Raw genomic sequence first — 18099 nt, 5'->3', positions numbered from 1 at the left:
TGTGTAAAGCTGCATGCTGGATTGGCATATCAAATCAGGAAAGAATGCCCTTCAACTTATGTTTGGAAGAAGTAGTTGAGTAGCAGTTTGTCAGTGGAAGATATAGTAGGTTGTTGAAGGGACGAGGGAATTCATACCTACAAAATGTATCCTTAGGATTAATCCCTTATAACATTTGGATTATATAATGACAATACATCAATTATAGAGCAATGGAGTAAATATAAAGAAATTGTCAACAGACCTGACTTTCACAAAAATATAATGATGGAAGGCTGATATTCAGTTGAGTTATGAAGAGGAATTTTTTAATCCTAAATTCTCATTGGTGACAAATACTTCCTACTACTCTATAAGCATATAGAATATAATCTTTCACCAAATTTCTTGATATAAGTATGGAGCAAACCCCGTGTATAGGAGTATCTGCCGAAGAAATGTGTCTTTCATGCAGCAACTGGCATGAGTCCATCAGATCAAAACCCTGAAATAATAATAAAAAAAAAAGTATAGGTTCAAACACAGAGCTGAGTATATTTCCTGAGTCTGCAGCTGGCATATATTCCTTTCCCTTCCCTGACCTCAGAATAAAGTATGAGGCAATAAAATTCTGAGGGGAAGGGAAGTCAAATGTGAAAATGGAGAATATGAAAGTATCACCCACACACAAAGCAAGAGAGAAAAATAAACCCAAACAAGAGAGAGAACTGAAACAAAGATTGAAATAACAGCGGGAATGAAGTGCAGAGACAGAAGAAAAAAAGCTGTCAGAAATAATTAGGAGGACTGTAAAAAGTAATCCAAGAAAAATAAAAAAGAGAAGTGAAGGGTCATTTTATAGCTAGTTAACTGCATCTGAAAGAAATTATAATATAACATATCTCCTCTTCCAAAAAAGTTGTAAGATTTTCTCCCCTTCTATTTTCTTTAATTAAGAAAATCCTGAAGTGCACATCCAAAGTGTCATACAGCGCTGTAATTTATCCAACAGCCACTGCTGAGGAGGTATAATTGTAAACTGCATAATTTAAGGTTTGTTTTGGTTTTCGAATTTATGAGTCTCTTGCTAACCTTTTTGAAATTTTTACATTTCTCTTTTTATTTACTGTATTTGACAGATTAATTCCCATTGATATGTTGGAAAATGCCTATTAAAAATCCAGACAAGTTATGCCATTATTTAACTAAATTGACAGCAAAATAAATACAGAAGTAAGTCCTCCTCTCTGAAATGCTGAAATATGGATAATGAGCCCTTCGTAAGTTAGATAGGATCCAGACATTAAAAAAGAAGAAGAAAAAAAAAAAATCTATTAAAACCTCATGCTCCAATACATAAGACAGCTTCTAAGGAAGCCATAAAGCAAAATCCATTAGACAATAATTTGATATAAACTGTCTTGTACATTCCTTTGAAGGACATGACAAAATACTGTCAATGAACAGAAACCTGAGCTGAAATTGAGGTTATTTGATGTGACTGTTACCGGTTTTGTATGATGAGATTTTTAATTTGGAAAAAAATCCCATAGGAGGTCTAATAGGCTGTTTACCCACCACTGGAGGTGTAGAAAGCAAATTTGACTATTAACTAGGGAAGTTTCAATGTCTCCCATTGGTCATAATTCTTATTACCAATAGACTAATGGTTTTGCAGAAGTCAAAGGATGCCACAGCACTGAAAATTACAAATGACTTGCGCAAGTAGCAAGCAGCTTAGAGGCAATAAAGATCAGCTTTGTATATGATTGCTCAGCTATAATTAACTGTGTGAGCTTTCCTGCCTTTTCTAGTACAAAGAAGTCAACTCCACCTATTCCTAAAGACTGTTTATGTTCTTATGGCCAGCTACAACTCAGAAATGGTATAAGAAGCTGTTCCTTACCACCTTTCAGCTATTAATCTCCATGTCTCAACACCTACTTATTTCTCTGTGGATGACTTATTCCAAGTGCAGAAGGAAACATGAGAAGAAGCTCATTTGTCCAGAAAGACCAGCACTCCTTCTGTCCTTTAAGTCAAAGGAAGATTTTTATTAAAAGTTGATGAAATATAAATTGATCTTATGATTTAATGAACAGAAAGAAAGTCAAAACCAAGAACAGTAAAACCCCTCTCACCTTGACCAGTTGGTTACCATAAAAAAAAAAAACAAACCCAAGGAGTTCCCTGATCATTGCCTGTGTCAGTACTGGCACACCCAAGACCAAGAGATGTATGTGTTAATTCCTCATGGTTATTGATAAATAAATCAGTTATATCAACATTCTCAATAATATTTTTTTTAATTGATTGCTTTTTATGGGACTTGTCAGGCTCTTAGCCTGTTCACCACAGCACTAAGACTTAATTTTAAATCATTTTACAGGCCTGGGGTTTTTACATGTAATAATGAAAACATAGCTTGATATAATTAAAAAATGGATTGAATTTTAACAAGCTTCTATCAATATATGTTTAAGAAACCACTGCAGTTGAACTGGATAAAAAATTGGCTGAGTAAAAAAATCAGAACATTCTTCAGTATATCACCATGAATTCGGATAAATTGGAATATGTCAAAATACTGTGATTTTTAAGGAAAAATGAAGATAGGTGAGTTTGGAAACAAACGTTTAGTTCCAAAATTCTCAGTCAAAATAAACACTTTAGCCACTTGACACATATTTCTGTGCTGAACAAAATCACAACACATAAGATGCTTGAACTACACCTTCTATCCTTTTTCAGCCAATTTATTTCTTGATAAACAAAATGTCTGCTATATATTAAACTGACATAACCTCCAGCCTGTTTGTAGTGAGGAATTTTGAGAGATTTCCTTTTAGAGACACAGATAACCTATTCACCTTTGCTTCTACCTGGCCTAATTTTCTCATGGATAATTAGTTTACTCTCAAAGTTATTTCTTTTATACAATTTTGGTGTCCTTATTCAAGTTACAAAGAACGGCATACATAAAATCCAAAGAACAATGACATGTACATCACAAGGTTTTGGTTTGCTTGCTTTGATGCTGAAGTGACAGTTCCCAAAAGAGGTCATAACTTAGCATAGGGAGGTGCACCAATTTCCTACCCAGTCCCCATCTGCTCCCAAGCTAACTTGAGGACAGATGCCCAAATCCAAAGCCCTGTGAAGTGTAAGAGCAGACTTTCACCAGGGAACCCCCTGGGAATTCAAAAGCCAACTCAAGTTGCACCAAGGAAGGTTTAGATTACCGAGGGTTATTATATTAAGGGTTATCAAGCATTGGAACAGGCTCCCCAGGAAAGTGGTTGAGTCACCATTCCTGGAGGTATTTAAAAGATGTGTAGACGTGCTTAGAGACATGGTTTAGTGGTGGACTTGGCAGTGTTAGGTTTACGGTTGGACTCCATGATCTTACTGGTCTTTTCCAACCTAAACGATTCCATGATTCTATGAAAATCTGACAGTTCTTGGCTTCGGCTCCCTCTGGTGGGTAATGCACACTCCAGAGGACAGCAACTACTGGCAAAGGTAACCACCATGAAACAAAACAACATGCAGGTTGCTATGTTTTTCTTAAAACATACAGAAATACACCAGCTGAGTAATGATTATAACTGAGAACAGAGCTTTAAGCTGCAACTTGACACATTCATCCTGAAACGAGGAAGATCCAAGGTTCCTGCCAGAACTGAACTCCCTTCAAATTCAGAGAATAGAGATGGGTGGTTTGGTCCAGGCAGAAATCTGTTTTCAGCACCTAATGTTGATTAAAATAAAATAAGGAACTAGTTGAACACTATTCTTTTTGATGAGAATATTCGCTTGGATTTCTGTTCTTGAATGATACTTTGAGGCCTAAAGTTTGATGTCCTTTCTCAAAAACATTTTGTTTGCACAATTCAGAAAATATTCATTATTTCACAAATCTCAAACCCTGGAGACCCTTTGTTACAAGGAGTTTAGTTCCAGTGGAAAAGAAAAATATGCTTTTAAATCTGTGATATCTTACCTACAAACCATGTAAGTCCACACATTTACCAGCTGAAACAACTGAAATTTTGCAAACATCAGCAATCTGATAGCAGGGGCTTAGAATTAATCATACTTTTCTGCTCTCACCAGTGGCACCAATAAATGAAATTATAACTCTTGCACCCCTGTGTTAAAATAATTTTTTTTCAGAAGCTTACTTGTTGATCTGAAACACGTACCTACGGTTGTTTTGTTGGAAAAATAACCAGGTTGGGGTTAAACCATGACACTAAGCTGCAGGCATGTATTTTACATCACAACTTTCATTCTGAAAGAAAACTGTAGAGTTTATAAAAGACATTTCTTTCTAATTAATATTTTCCTCCTTTTGAAAAGGAAACCATCCAGCTTTCAGGTACAAATAAGAATCTTATATCAGAAGCTCTTCACTAGATATGTAGTTTTACTTAAAATTCTAAGCAATGGATGAAATACCCTAGAAACCTCTCCTAGAATTATTTTAATTAGTTCCCTCTCCCCTTATGCTGCTTCATATGTTTGCATCTTACATTAACTAAGAAGTCATATACAGTACAGACTGACTTGTTTGTAGACATGCAGGACTGGATCCTCCATGTGGTCTCTGCTGGCTAATTAATCTGTAAATTTATGAATCTTCCTGCTTGTGCATCATGGACTGGGGACAGAACGGATTTGTATCAACCTGCTTACAACACTCATAGTTCTGTGCTAAGATAATACATATAAGCAAATCTCATGCTTCTGGCATTCATCTGCCGAGCTCAGGAGAGAGACTGCTTCTCATCTCATGTACGTAACTGACTCCTCTCAGGTACTGATATCTGTGTATCTAGGCATATATTAGATGTATGAGAGGGAAGGTGTTTTGTCTTTCCTTGAAATGCTGAGACAAGTTGGAGTAAGAGAGGGTGAATGGTGGCAGTACCCTGAGGCAGCAGAGAAAATCCTTTGCTTTCAAATCCCAAGCTCTAGACCATGTGTATGGTCAGATTTTGTGTCAATAAATCATTCTCCTACATCAGACTGGCTACAAGTTTGGAGGATCTTTCTTTGCTCCTACAGCACTGAAAACAGTGTCCCTTCTTAGGATTGTAGGGAGGACTCCCTTAATAAACTGGTGAGGTATTATTAAGATGAATCACACATATACTTTTGAACTTATTTTGGGGGGTTGGAAAGCAAGGGGAAAAAAAAAAGGCAAACAGCTACTCTCAAAAGGAAAAACCTCATCAGTTTTTACAGACAGGTGAGATATTCCAAGTTTTCTCCACCACACCATGTTCTACTTAGCTTTGTGCTGACAAACAAAATGAATGGCAGCTTGCTGCTGAACTTGCAGAGCCTGACCCTGCTGAACATACGCCAGAATTTCCTCATCCCCGTTGTAAAAACTTTCCTTTTCCTCCTGATGTTTAGCATTTTGGGGGAAAAACTTGGAATTGATCATGCTAGGTAAACAGAAAAAGAGAAAGACTTTGCTAAACACATTTTCATTTTCCTTTATTTACAAAACTACCAGCAGTCTTACAAGTAAATAAATAACTCTTCCTGACCCATAAACAGCAAACCCAAACACCATTATTTCATAATGACATTGGAAGTACACATGAAAATTACCTAATATGCAAATTATGCTCTTAAACCAGTTGCCCTATCTACAAATTATTCATAAAATTGCAGAGACAGGTCCTTTGTAATTACACACAAAATGTGCCATTATCTTTAACTGCCCTAGTTAACTCTAAGCACATTCAAAGATAGAGGTCAAAGTCTCTAATATGACATTTAGTGTAGAACCCAATAGATTTGTATAGTTGCAAACAAAAAATAAATCTTATATATTCAAATTAAGTGTCACATGGAGACAAAGGAATATGAAAATTAATAGGAAAGGCAAAATTTAGTTTAAGCATTTAATTTTCCCCAAATCTACCAAGCTGATTTTCTAATTATTCTTCAGTTCTTCTATTAATAAAATGAAAATGTGTTGTAAACACTTTCCTCACATGGTAAGCAGTGTGCTGTCTGCCAGCTGACTAGAAACATCTCAGTTCATACCAGGTAAATTGCCCATGTTTTTGTTAGTCTCAAGACTGTTTTCAGACTCACTTAAATACAAGTAACTTTTCAGAGTACTTAAAACAGGCTCTTGTCTGCAGCTCCTACATCTTCTGATCTTTGTTGCTTTCCCTCAGATAAGGTCCTTGTCAAGAGCTGACTGGTGGAATTGGGCAATGACAATTTTTTGCAAGTCACTGCGTAGGCTTTCAGGGTAGAAGGAATGGGATCTGCTGTTCATGGGTCCAATTCCATCTTTGCCCTAGCTTACATTTCTCTTATATATATTGGTGTGATGAAGCTAAATAGAGAGAAGAAGCCTCTCAAGCATGGGAACTAGTTGAATCAAAACATACTGGAAGGCAACCAGTGATAATTCTTGACACAATGAAGTAATGTCTGCGTTATATTCAGTACACTGATAAATACATCTTTCTGCACAAGTCACACTAAATTAATTTCTAACAACCCTAGATGATAGCTTGTACATTACTATTTCTACCTGACAATTTTAGGTTTGCAACAAGAAAAGAAAATAATATCCCTTCATGCATGCTTTGAGTATGTTGAAAGATAAGACAAGCAATGGCAAAACCCATTTCATTGAGATGCAAAAGAGGAAATAAAGGGGGCTGGATAGGAACAAAACACAGAGCAGGTTTGGGCTCAATAATGGACTTTTTGTTTTACAAACTTGTAAAGCCCAGAGCATATATCCACAGACAAGAAGGGTGATCTAAGATGAGGATTGAAGGGAAGAATTAAGATAAAGTGAAGCCAAAAACAGACATATCATATCTTGTGTTACACCTTTTCTCAACAGATTAAATACAGCGTTCTGTCTGTGAGTTCATACAATAGAAAAAACACCCACAAACCCCCAGTGCTGAATGAGTCCACTTAGATCTCAGTTTACAGTTAAGTGAAAAAGAGTATTCTAGCCCATACCTAATACTTTCCTTGGCTTCCTCAGATTTGCAAGACACAGTCAAGTTTGTTAACTAACTCAAAGAATTGAGAGCAATAAATGAGCAGATACAGATTTTAATTAAGCATAAATTAACAACTGCTGATAAGATTTTGATTCTAGATTCACATTGCCTTAATTCCATGCCAATCCCACCATTTCTGATAGGATTGCTGATGAAATTGGGTATCTAGGGTGAATTAAGAATGACATGTCAGCCTTCTACATCACTCTAACTCAGCATGCCTCTCTAAGGATTTAAAGTGACATGGACTCTCCACTGTATAGCTTTTCCTGAATACTGAGAATTGAGGTGACAGGCAAAGCAAACTGAAGACTGGTCTTCTGGAAGTCTTAGAAGATTGCAGCCGATTAAGTGAGAGAGATAAAGAACATCAGAATAAACACCCAAGTGGGAAAACCAAGCTGAAGGAAGGGAACTTAGAGAAGTTATTTAAAGAAAGAGTGAAGGCACCTGACTTGGGAGTATAAAATTACTGCAGGTTTAAGATGCACCTTTATAAATACAGAGTTACACTCAAGACAAGACAAAAAATATTGTGATGTGCAATTTTTCCCTGTTTAAAGCTCTAGAACATGATGAAAAGAAATCCCCAGCATCTGGGACAGAGGTGAATAAAGGAAAGTGATGGTAGGCATACCTGTGCATGGATACTTTCTGTGACGTTCTGATGTGCTTCATACTTCATTAACCTCTGTTTTCACAAGGTGGATGTCAAAATATTTTGGAGCCTGCTTGCTTGACAGGTTGTATTCCAAGTCATAGGTTTTCCTCTTGAAGCAGTAACAGTGATCTGGAGAGCCCCGAATCTTGAATCCTTGATCAACCTCTTGCTGCAAGACTTGAGAGAGAAAAAATGTTCTAACTCTTAACTCCATTTTTTAAAAGTTACCATCAAAATGATTTAAGAAAAGATTATGCTGGAAGAGAGCATAGCATACACGAGGATGGCAATAAAGACCTTGGTATGCTTGCAGCAACACAGACCCTTCTATAAACCTTGAAAACATCTAACAAACTCTGATAAAACAAATTATTGATTGGAATTTAGTTAACTGGTCTGGGTAACATAATGAAAAACACGTTAAGTGATGGAGAAAAGTTACAAGACAATAATGCTGTGAGAGAGAGGAATTGAAAGAGTGTGGAAATGTCCACATCACAACATGATTATGGATACGAGAAAAGACCTGTGTCATTCTAGGTGCTAAACTCGAAGATTTTTTTCTTTTTATGGAACAGGGCATTAATAATCTGTGACCAAGTGTGGCTCTGGCATAAGAGCCTGTGTTTACTTAGAAAACACTAGGGAAAGGTATCAACAAAATGGAGGGCAGGCCAAGGACATCAACAAACCACTTTGATTAACAGGGAAATTACCACAAGGACTGATTAAGAACTAAATTGATGTAACTCATACTAACCAGTAACCAACAGGGTAGTCTTCAAATACATAAATAACCCCAAACATATCCCAGAAGGAGCAACTTTCTTTACTGAATTGAAGGCTAATAGCTTTATAATCTCTAAATAATTTAACTGCTCATCTGAGCACTATGAGCACCACACTGTGAAAGGGTGGCAGAAAGAAGTACTAAATTACTTTCTTAGCTCTGATGCACAACCCCTCTGAACCTCAGAGAAAACATTTGATTTTCCTTTGTTCTTCATATGATAACCAGAAAAGATCTATTTGTAAAAAACCTCATTAAATGCATGGGTTTGCTGTTAAATTATTATTGCATTATTAAGGTTATTTTGCAGTAGTAAATTTATTCTCTGCAGTTAAACAGAATTTCACAGCATGTGTTTTATTTTGTTTGGCCAAACTCCAGGCTCTTTGCTCCTCTAGTAGACCCTAAAGAGTTGCCTGCAGATTGTAGAAGGAGTTACATATGTTTAAGTGGACTAAACAGTACATTGAACAGAAAAAGGCATTTAGGGTTATTGAGAGTAATGTCTGAAGTTCTGTCTATTTTACATATTTATTACAGCAGTAACACTCACTTAAGTATTGCTTGTCCTACCACAAGATTCTGAGGAGTGCCAAAACCAGTGATGTCTCTAACTCCTTTAACTTATTTTATTACTGAAACTAAACTTTCTCCTTCTTTTAGGAAGTAATGTATTGCTGATCATTCCAGCTGAGTGCCCTTCTCTTCATTTTGGGTTTCTAGTCTCACCTGTCTCAAGTAGCTCAGCAGATGCTTCCTCCCTGAGAGTAAGTGGAGCATATTCTTGATATATCCTGTGTACTTTCTGGAAAGACCTCAGCCATTTGCTTTTAGCTTGCTGCCTGTGTGCAGATCACTGCTGAAAATATCCCTGTAAAATGTGCTATGAAGATGAGGAAAAGACAAGCTGTGAGAACATACCAGAAAATTAAGAAGCTGCTCTAATCATAAAACATGATTAAAGAACACCATTACTTCAGGTAAGTGCAGCTCTAGCTTACCAAATTGCTGCACAGTTTGGCAGATGGGCAGATACAGGTTTAAGTCTTAATACCTCTGTTTTAATAAATATATATCTCAGCTGGGCCTCAGTTACACCATCTCTAAGATGGGGATAAAATCTCACATGCCTATTTGATGACAGTGTTATCAGCATCATTAATAAAGATTTGGGGGAAATTTTCTTTCAAATGATACATTCTAATGCTGCACTTCATACTATAATGAGAAAAAACACTGCTGCTCATTTAAATAAAGATACTATTAATCTGCGGGATATAATGTTGAAGGAAACTCTTCAGACTTAGTATTTCTTTTGTGCAAGTGCTCAGCAATAAAACTTCCAGTGATTAAAGAAGTAGACCACTTTCAGACTAATGAAGAATAAATTCATCTCCTTAATGGATTGGAAGGAAAACCATGTTTATTCCTTTACCAAACAACTTCTGAACAGAAGGAACTCAGCACTAACCTAGTAGGCTGAGGTTTGTAAATGCTTGAAACAATTTTCATCCTGTCTGTACCACTGGTTAAGAAGCTGCAGTTCTTTGTCACATTCAATGGCAGGTTTATGCTTGAGGAATGAAGATGACACATTAAACAGATCCTGCTCATCTGAAATGTTTGAGTCTGATTCTCTGTTAGAGTGAATTCCAGCTATATTTTCTTTTGATGATTTGCCAGTTCCCCAAAAGTGTTGAGTAACACCTGCCTGATTATCATGTCTGCACTGCCTTTTCAGTCAGAACTCTCTCTTTTGATTCCCCATGAGATGCAACACATAACTGAAATAATGCAAAAGCAGAAAATGTTAAGTTTCATTCTTCCAATTATATCTTTAATCAATTCTAAGTTTTTCTCTCATAATATTGCTGGGATGACAGGATCATCAGGCTTCCGCCCAACAAAAAAAAAACAAAAAAAACAAAAAAACAAAAAACACAAAACCCAGAAAGCAATGAAAAAGGGAATACATACACAAAGGAGACAAGTACAACCCTGATTTACATACAGCACAAAAGCCAACCTAACAGGTTTCTTATAGTGTGTATCAGTCAAGAATCTGTTTCACTATCCCTTATTCTTTTGCATTCGAGGTTTACAATATGCCCTTTCTTTATATAATAAAACCAGTAATACATTTACTGTACTCAAAAAATATAAATTCAATTGAATTCCAAAATCAAATAAACAGATCCTGAAAATCTTACAGCAAATGTTTGATGTGTCATCTCTTGACACTTCTTCAAAATCTCCAGATGTAGTAAAACATTGTGGTGATCACTTCTGACACTACCTGGAAGCCCCCACCTCTGGTCCATCAGCTGGAGTTACAACCTTTTTCTTTACAGCAATTGTACAATTGAGGATAGAATTCTTCCATTAATACATTTCTTTCTGCCTCTGATTCTAGTACCAATAAGTATAATGAGATTAGGTGGTTGTAATCAAAACTGCAATGATTTATTATTTTGCTGTATTTGATGGCAACAAAAGCTTTGATTAAGTCAGAGGATAAATATTTCTCAAATAAGACAGATGTTCTTACAGAGGATATACTTTGTACATTCATAACTTAAGCAATGTGATGTAATGATACACCTTACCAAGATTCTGCATACATGCACAAGTGTGGCAAATCATATTTTAACCATTCTGCTCACAAGACACACACTTTAGTTGGAGATTTAAATACCGATGAGCCAAATTTGCATGTGCAAAATGTATATCTAATTTCAAATTTTGTGCACTACCCTTCCTTCCAGCAGATAAGATTTTGAGCTTGCAATGCTCAAAATATTAAACTACTCAGAATCTTGCAGTAAGGATGAAGCTAGATTTTAGAGTTGTCTCCATCTCTTCACGTAATGGAAATTGCATTTGATTGCTACACAAGAATCTCACAGCTTCAAATAAAAATTTCCAGGTTTGCTCCTGTATATAACTTTCTTCTGGTGACATTCTTTCCTCCTCTCAATTGTTTATCATTAATAACTTCAAAAATATTTTATAGTCTTTTAAAATACCTTAGAGATGTTTTAATATGTGGAGAAACAATTTATGTTTATCAACTGTATTTTTTAGAAGAGTAACCAACCATGTTCTTAAGGCTCCAGACCTCAAGCTGTTCCTCCCTCCTTTCACCTCTTCAATACTTCTGTCATCTTCTCTCCCTGAACAGATACACAAAGAAGTTCAGTGTTTGCTTTTCATATGTAGCATGTGTCTCCTCATAGAATACGTTTCTTCCCCATTTCCTGATCCTGCAAGACACTGACCACCCTTGCTTCGAGTTCAATGATACAGCATCTAACAGAGTAGGGCTTGTGTCTGTGGAACAAAGATTAGTGTGATGATCACAAAGAGATTCAGCCCAATCTTTACCAGTCAGAGGTTGTAGTAGAGGCCTCAAGTATATACATTTACAACAGGAGAAAACAAATTAGGAGGGAGACATATTGCAGCTTGCACATTATAGTATATGCAATGTGACACAAATTATCTTAATTAGTTCCAGGTGTGAGGCATCAGCACCAGCCAGTAGTTTATATATTAATTTCCCCACACAAAATACCTTTTTATATAAAAGCTATGAAGGAAACACACAGTGATGCCGAGTACCATTTTTTGCCCATGCTGGGAAGAAAACCAGGGGAGGGATATTATCTGTAGGTATGCATCATGAAAAGAGTTAGAGAATTCTCATCATGCCATGAAATTAGGAAAGACAAGGTAACTGCTCTGGAACTCATCCGACTGAACAGTTACTTGACACATACACACACTAGCTAATAAGCTAACATATCTGCTTGCACTCAGAGCATTTTAAACATCAAAATAAGCAAGTTAACAAAGAAAGGATATAGAAAAATAGTGAATCCACATTCATATAAGCTACTACAATTATCTTTTAGAACTTCACCTTTTTAACTCTTTCAGACTGATTGTAATGCCTGTTAACCAAGTCCAGGTAGCCTTTGTTGACAGCAAACATGGATTTCTTTCATCCCAGAGAAGTAAGCAGTATATCTCCTCTCCTTCCATCAAATGAAAAGGAATGAAACTAGGGCTCATTAACAATACATTAGAATCTGCACTGACTTCTGTAACACAAATTTATTGAAAGCAATGCTTAATCACATGGACTGTAGCTATATAGTCAATGTAAAATTATCCATAAGCATTTATATGTCACAGATCCACTACATGGAGGCTCTGAAACAGGCACTAGAGCCACTCAGATCCAGTCAGTTTTATTAAAGCAAATTCATTTGCCTCTATACCTGGTCATCCTGTTTCAAACGTCCACTATGTTCCAGGGACAGTTCTGTTACTTTATTTACTTCTGCAAAGTGAAAACTTTCTTCCCTTTTCAGATTTATTAGCATACTAAAACTCAGGTTTTTGTACCACTTTCCTTCTAACAGGGACACTAGGAAGCAAAGCACTAAGCATCTGCTTGGACACTACTGGGGGGCACGGAAAGAAAAACAAACCCACAAACAAACCCCCAAAAACATGTAGTCACAGAAAGAAAATCTTCCTGTGCATTCTTTTTCATATAAACATCACATAGGCAGCTGTAATTTTGGCACATCTTTACTTCTGAGTAAGACTGATTTCCTTCCTTCGAGTGGATTTGTAACTTTAGCACTATTTTAATCTAGGAAATAAATTTCTATACTACATCCTGTACTTTTATCATCTAAAGCCATATGCCATGAGGGGAAAAAAAAAAAAATCATAGTCATGCTGTATGCCAGCTAACTAAAACCTGGTAATATTCTAGTGCTGATCTTCAGAGAAAAAAACCTGATAATGCTGTGCAAATTTGTTAACCTTCTATAAAGGTTATGTACTTTTTATCAATGGGCTGCTACATTTTTCCTGTACTATTATAAAATCTCTCTCTTCAAGGTCAATTGAACCATAGTTTTCCCTGTAAGTAGAGATCAAATAGTTTCCTACAGTGGAGACAGCAGCTCTTTCAATAGTAATGCTTTTTTCACATTTGTTTTTCCTGCAGGAAATCAGAAAATGCGTTACTGACAGAAGCACTTGATTTAAAGTAAGATCCTGCTCTGAAAAGTGACTCCACACAAGACTGTTTATGTTTATTGCCTCTCAGTGACATTATAACAGCTAATTGTTTGAGAAGGAAAAGATTATCTTTTCTTGAATGATATCTTCCAAACTCATCCTAGACTGATTTTTCCCTTTCACTGATCATTACCAGTAATAAAGATACTGCAGAAGAAATTATGCCCTCAGAGACATGCATAAAACCCCATTCCTCTCCACTAAGGCTGTGCAGTTATATTTTGGCTTTCTCTCTCATTGCTGTGACTTTATCCCACTTCATAACATAAGCAACTTTCAGTAGGCAATCACAGTAAGAGTTTTAAATTTCTGCTATATTGTAAACACAAATACTTAAAACACATTCTACTGTAGGAACCACAAGCATGAATGGTCAGACACAGTAGCAAGGGATAGCTATGTAAAACTTTAAACTAGACGGACAAACTTTCAGTCTGACATAGGACACCAGTGTCTGGATATAGATTCTCATATGTCTTGTGTAATTCAGCCCTTTGGAGTCACTCCTCACTTTACTCTGAATGAAGGAGAGAGAAGAAAAACAGTTAATTCTTCCTTTCAGCCACATCAAGTATTTTAACATGATTTTCCAGTGCCTAGTCAGTATGTCTTGTCTTAACTTATTTCTGAGAGTACACCAGACTTTCAGAGGTTGCTTCCATGGGCATAGAAAGAGAATAACAGGAAGCATAAGTCAGACAAACAGAAGTTACTCTCACAACCATGTAGCAGTCCCCATTCTGAGATGAAGCCAAACCCATGTTGGTGAAAGAAAAGGTGACAGTGACAAAGAAAATCTATAATCCTCTTGTCTTTTACCATAACACAACCTCATGCCAAAATTTATAGCTCTACAACCATATGCTTAGCTTTTGTTTTGTTGTACTGTCCTGCAGCAATGAAGATTTAGCCCCTATGCTCTTCTAGTTTTGCATATGAGGATGCTTTCCCCCCCTCCACTTCCTCCTCCAATCCACCCAGAATTCTCACACTTCTGGTATTTTCTCTGTTGAATGAACATTTCTTCCCCCCTTCATTCTGCTGTTAACTACAAGTGCTTAGGGTGCCATACTGTAAGCCACAAAACATAGCTGAAGGAAACAATTTCCAAAGAGGAACTGTTTCTGGTTCAGACCAGTTCCACAATTTTCACAGTACGGAGTTCACAGTATAACCCAAAACCACTTGTATTGCCTCAGATGAAAGGAGTATGTCCTCCATATGTTTGCACTTCTACCAAAGGTCCTATATGAAGAAATGCTGGCTTTTTTCCTACTGTTCTTTTACTCACCAAAATCTAATTGCTCATCAGTTGGGCACGTTTGTGTAGTTTAACCCCAGTCAGCAACTAAGCACCACACAGCTTCTCCCTCCCTTCCGCCCCACCAATGGGATGGGGGAGAGAATTGGGGAAAAAAAGTAAAACTCATAGGTTGAGAGAACAGTTTAATAAGACAGAAAGGAAGAAAATAATAATGACAATAATAACAATAACAAAATGACAATAATAAAAGAATTGGAATGTATAAAACAAGTGATGCACAATGCAATTACTCACCAACCAATGCCCAGTTAGTTCCTGAACAGCAATCCCCCAGGCCAACTCCCCCCAGTTTATATACTGGGCATGACATCACATGGTATGGAATACCCCTTTGGCCAGTTTGGGTCAGCTGCCCTGGCTGTGTCCCCTCCCAGCTTCTTGTGCCCCTCCAGCCTTCTTGCTGGCTGGGCACGAGAAGCTGAAAAATCCTTGACTTAGTCTAAACACTACTTAGCAACAACTGAAAACATCAGTGTGTTATCAACATTCTTCTCATACTGAACCCAAAACATAGCACTATACCAGCTACTAGGAAGAAAATTAACTCTCTCTCAGCTGAAACCAGGACAATGCTTTATCTACCCACCCCACGTACAACCAGTTGCAGTGGTACTGCAGACATTAGCAGTCTTGATTTCAGTGTCAGCTGTACCAGGCTGACCCAGGGGGTGAGCAGGATATGCTAGGTACGCACCTCTGATTAATCACAGCTGTCACCCCTCCACCCAATGTACTTAAAGGCAGTCTGCATTATTCCCTGGGATTCAATACATTACAGTGCAATGGAGCATCTTTGGTCTTGGTACTAACAGCACCAAATGAACTTGTATTTAACATCATGCAAATACAACTAAAGACTTCTTTGAAGTTTCATCCAAAATAAAGTATAAAATACCAATGCGATTGTGACAGTTCTTGTGCCCCTGTCATACTTTTTTTTTGTATTCTTCAAATACCTGTATCAACAACAGAAAGAGCAGGACAGATTTTTGACAAGAGGTTACAGTGTTTCAGAGATACCAAATCATTTTATAGCAAAACCTACATACATCCTATGCTAATAGCTCCTCTAAGTTGAGGTTGGAAAGTGCACTGCCTAGTGATGTGCTCCAGGGCACCACAAGGTCTGACGGGGGGGAGGGGGGGGGAATGGGGCGGGGGGGGGGGGGGGGGGAACGGACACGACATACGACAAGGGGGGACAGGGACGACGAGACTCCCTGCCTCCTTAACAGCAAGCAAACCAACCACAAAATGACAGCCTCTGAGAAAAGTTTTGAAAGAAAAAAAAAGGCATAGCTTAAAGTTAATTAACTTTCAAAGGCATTAGGAATATTAACCAATTCAAATATGTACTAAAAGACTGAAGAGAAAAAATATTTTAAGTTAAATTTCAGTTAAAAACCCTAAACTTCATTTAAGCATTGGTATTGCCATCTCAATTTTCTGCACCAAATTTGTGCCAAGGGAAGATTCTCAGAGACAAATTTGAAAAAGAGAAAAAAGTAAGCTATGCTTGATCAGATGAGATTTCCAAGTGGTTACTGCAACAACACTACAGATAAAAAGCATTTTTTTTGAAAATTTTCAACTAGTGCTTCAGTAAGGCAATTAGTATATATGCATTATGGAAAATTTTGTAAACCAACAAATTCCTTTTTAATCATCCTGTATTTTGGACACTTGCTACTTTACTGTTATTGCTATTGACACTTGCCTTCTCAGGCCAACAAAAGCTCTACTGCAAAACCCATGAATTTAAATAGGTGCTGTAGCCCTACAATCAAGAGACTCTTGCCCTACTGAAATAAAGCATAAACTACCATTTTTCCACTGGTAGTGAGTTTTTACTTCAAAAAAGGTGGTGGCGGTGTATTTTTCAACAGTGTTTACAATTCCCTCAGTAGTCATGATCTCTATTTACAGTTGTGCCTTTCTTGATAAGAATCATTACATTTCCCTTCCCCTCAGCTGTCAGTGCTCAGGCCTCTCCGTAATATCAAGGACCTAGATTTTTTAAATGACTGTGTTCCAACCACCATGTCATACAAGGAAATGGTTTAATGACACACATTACCCTTCAAAATTTACACAGAAGCAAAGAACCAATATGAAAATTCCCCATGCAAAATATTTCCCTTAAAAGTAGACTTCCAAACAAACATGTTTACTAACAGAACCAGAGGAGACTGCTCGGATATCTTCACAAGAGTGTGTGATTTATAGGCAGACTAGGAGCTGAAAAATCAGGCATTTCGCAGGTTAAAAAGTTTGCCATTACACAGAGCAACACTATAAAAACAAGAGATGTTGTTCTTATTTGTCCTTCCCCCACCCTCCCTAACTAATCTATTCAGAGAAATTGTCATGGCAACTTGATTTATGCACCAAGGATACTAGCAAAGACAAGTCAATTCCCCTTGGAGACGTGAATAGAAAAAGTCCTGCCTATTCTGATGCTGGCAGAGGGTAAAGCTAAATGCCCTTCCCTGTTACAGTCTCACCGTGTACCTAGCACCAGAGCAACTTCTCCCTGCCAGACACTCTTGCTCAGATTGCACCCATGAGCCTCCAGTTTGTTTAAAAGGCAAGACTATATCATTTGGAAAAAGTCCTCCCTTGGATACTTTACCAGCTTTTACTAAATGGAAGCTGGGTTCAGAAAGAAACCATGACTTTCTGAAATTAAGAATTCTATAAAAATTAATAGTATTTTCCTTATTGAGGAAGCACATACATTTATGAATTAACTCAAGTGTTTCAGTAAAAACTACAGCTTCTTGTTGGATGACAGCAGTACAGACCACATTTCTTTCAGATCTCTTCACAGTCTCTTCAGAAGGGTGAAAATCACACAACAAATTCAATTTTTTTTCCTTCACCTGCAGTCACAACATTTCATGTAACTTTTTTTCTTTTTATATATATATGAAGACAAGCAGTAATTTTGCAATATTTTTAGTGTATTCTCCTTTGGTAAAACAGAAATAATTTAAGAGAATTTAAGAAAACTATATTAATGTATGTTGCATATAAGCTCTCTCAACACAGTAGCATAAACACTTCCACTCCATCAACTGAAGTCCTAATATGACAGTCATGTAAACTATCCTCTGTTGGCTACAAAGGCTCTTAGCACCACTGATCAGAACACCCAGCCTGCACCCTTAACAACCCCCTCACCAAA

At 37.0% G+C, this 18099-nt stretch overlaps 1 long non-coding RNA gene across 3 annotated transcripts in view; it reads right to left on the bottom strand.

The window, feature by feature from the left end:
* LOC142031116 (uncharacterized) overlaps positions 1 to 13342 on the bottom strand; it is a 33072-nt gene extending 19730 nt beyond the window's left edge. For all 3 annotated transcript variants that reach the window (XR_012650413.1, XR_012650415.1, XR_012650416.1), the window contains exons 1-4: positions 12411 to 13342; positions 11586 to 11661; positions 9218 to 9371; positions 7675 to 7875 (exon numbers count right to left, since the gene is read on the bottom strand). This is a non-coding gene — a long non-coding RNA (uncharacterized LOC142031116). The remainder of the gene's footprint in view (positions 1 to 7674; positions 7876 to 9217; positions 9372 to 11585; positions 11662 to 12410) is intronic.
* Between the last annotated feature and the right edge of the window lie 4757 nt (positions 13343 to 18099).

This window comes from Buteo buteo, chromosome 1 (assembly GCF_964188355.1).
Source record: "Buteo buteo chromosome 1, bButBut1.hap1.1, whole genome shotgun sequence".
Classification (NCBI taxonomy): Eukaryota; Metazoa; Chordata; class Aves; order Accipitriformes; family Accipitridae; genus Buteo; species Buteo buteo.
This window is presented reverse-complemented; position numbering and strand designations above follow the sequence as displayed.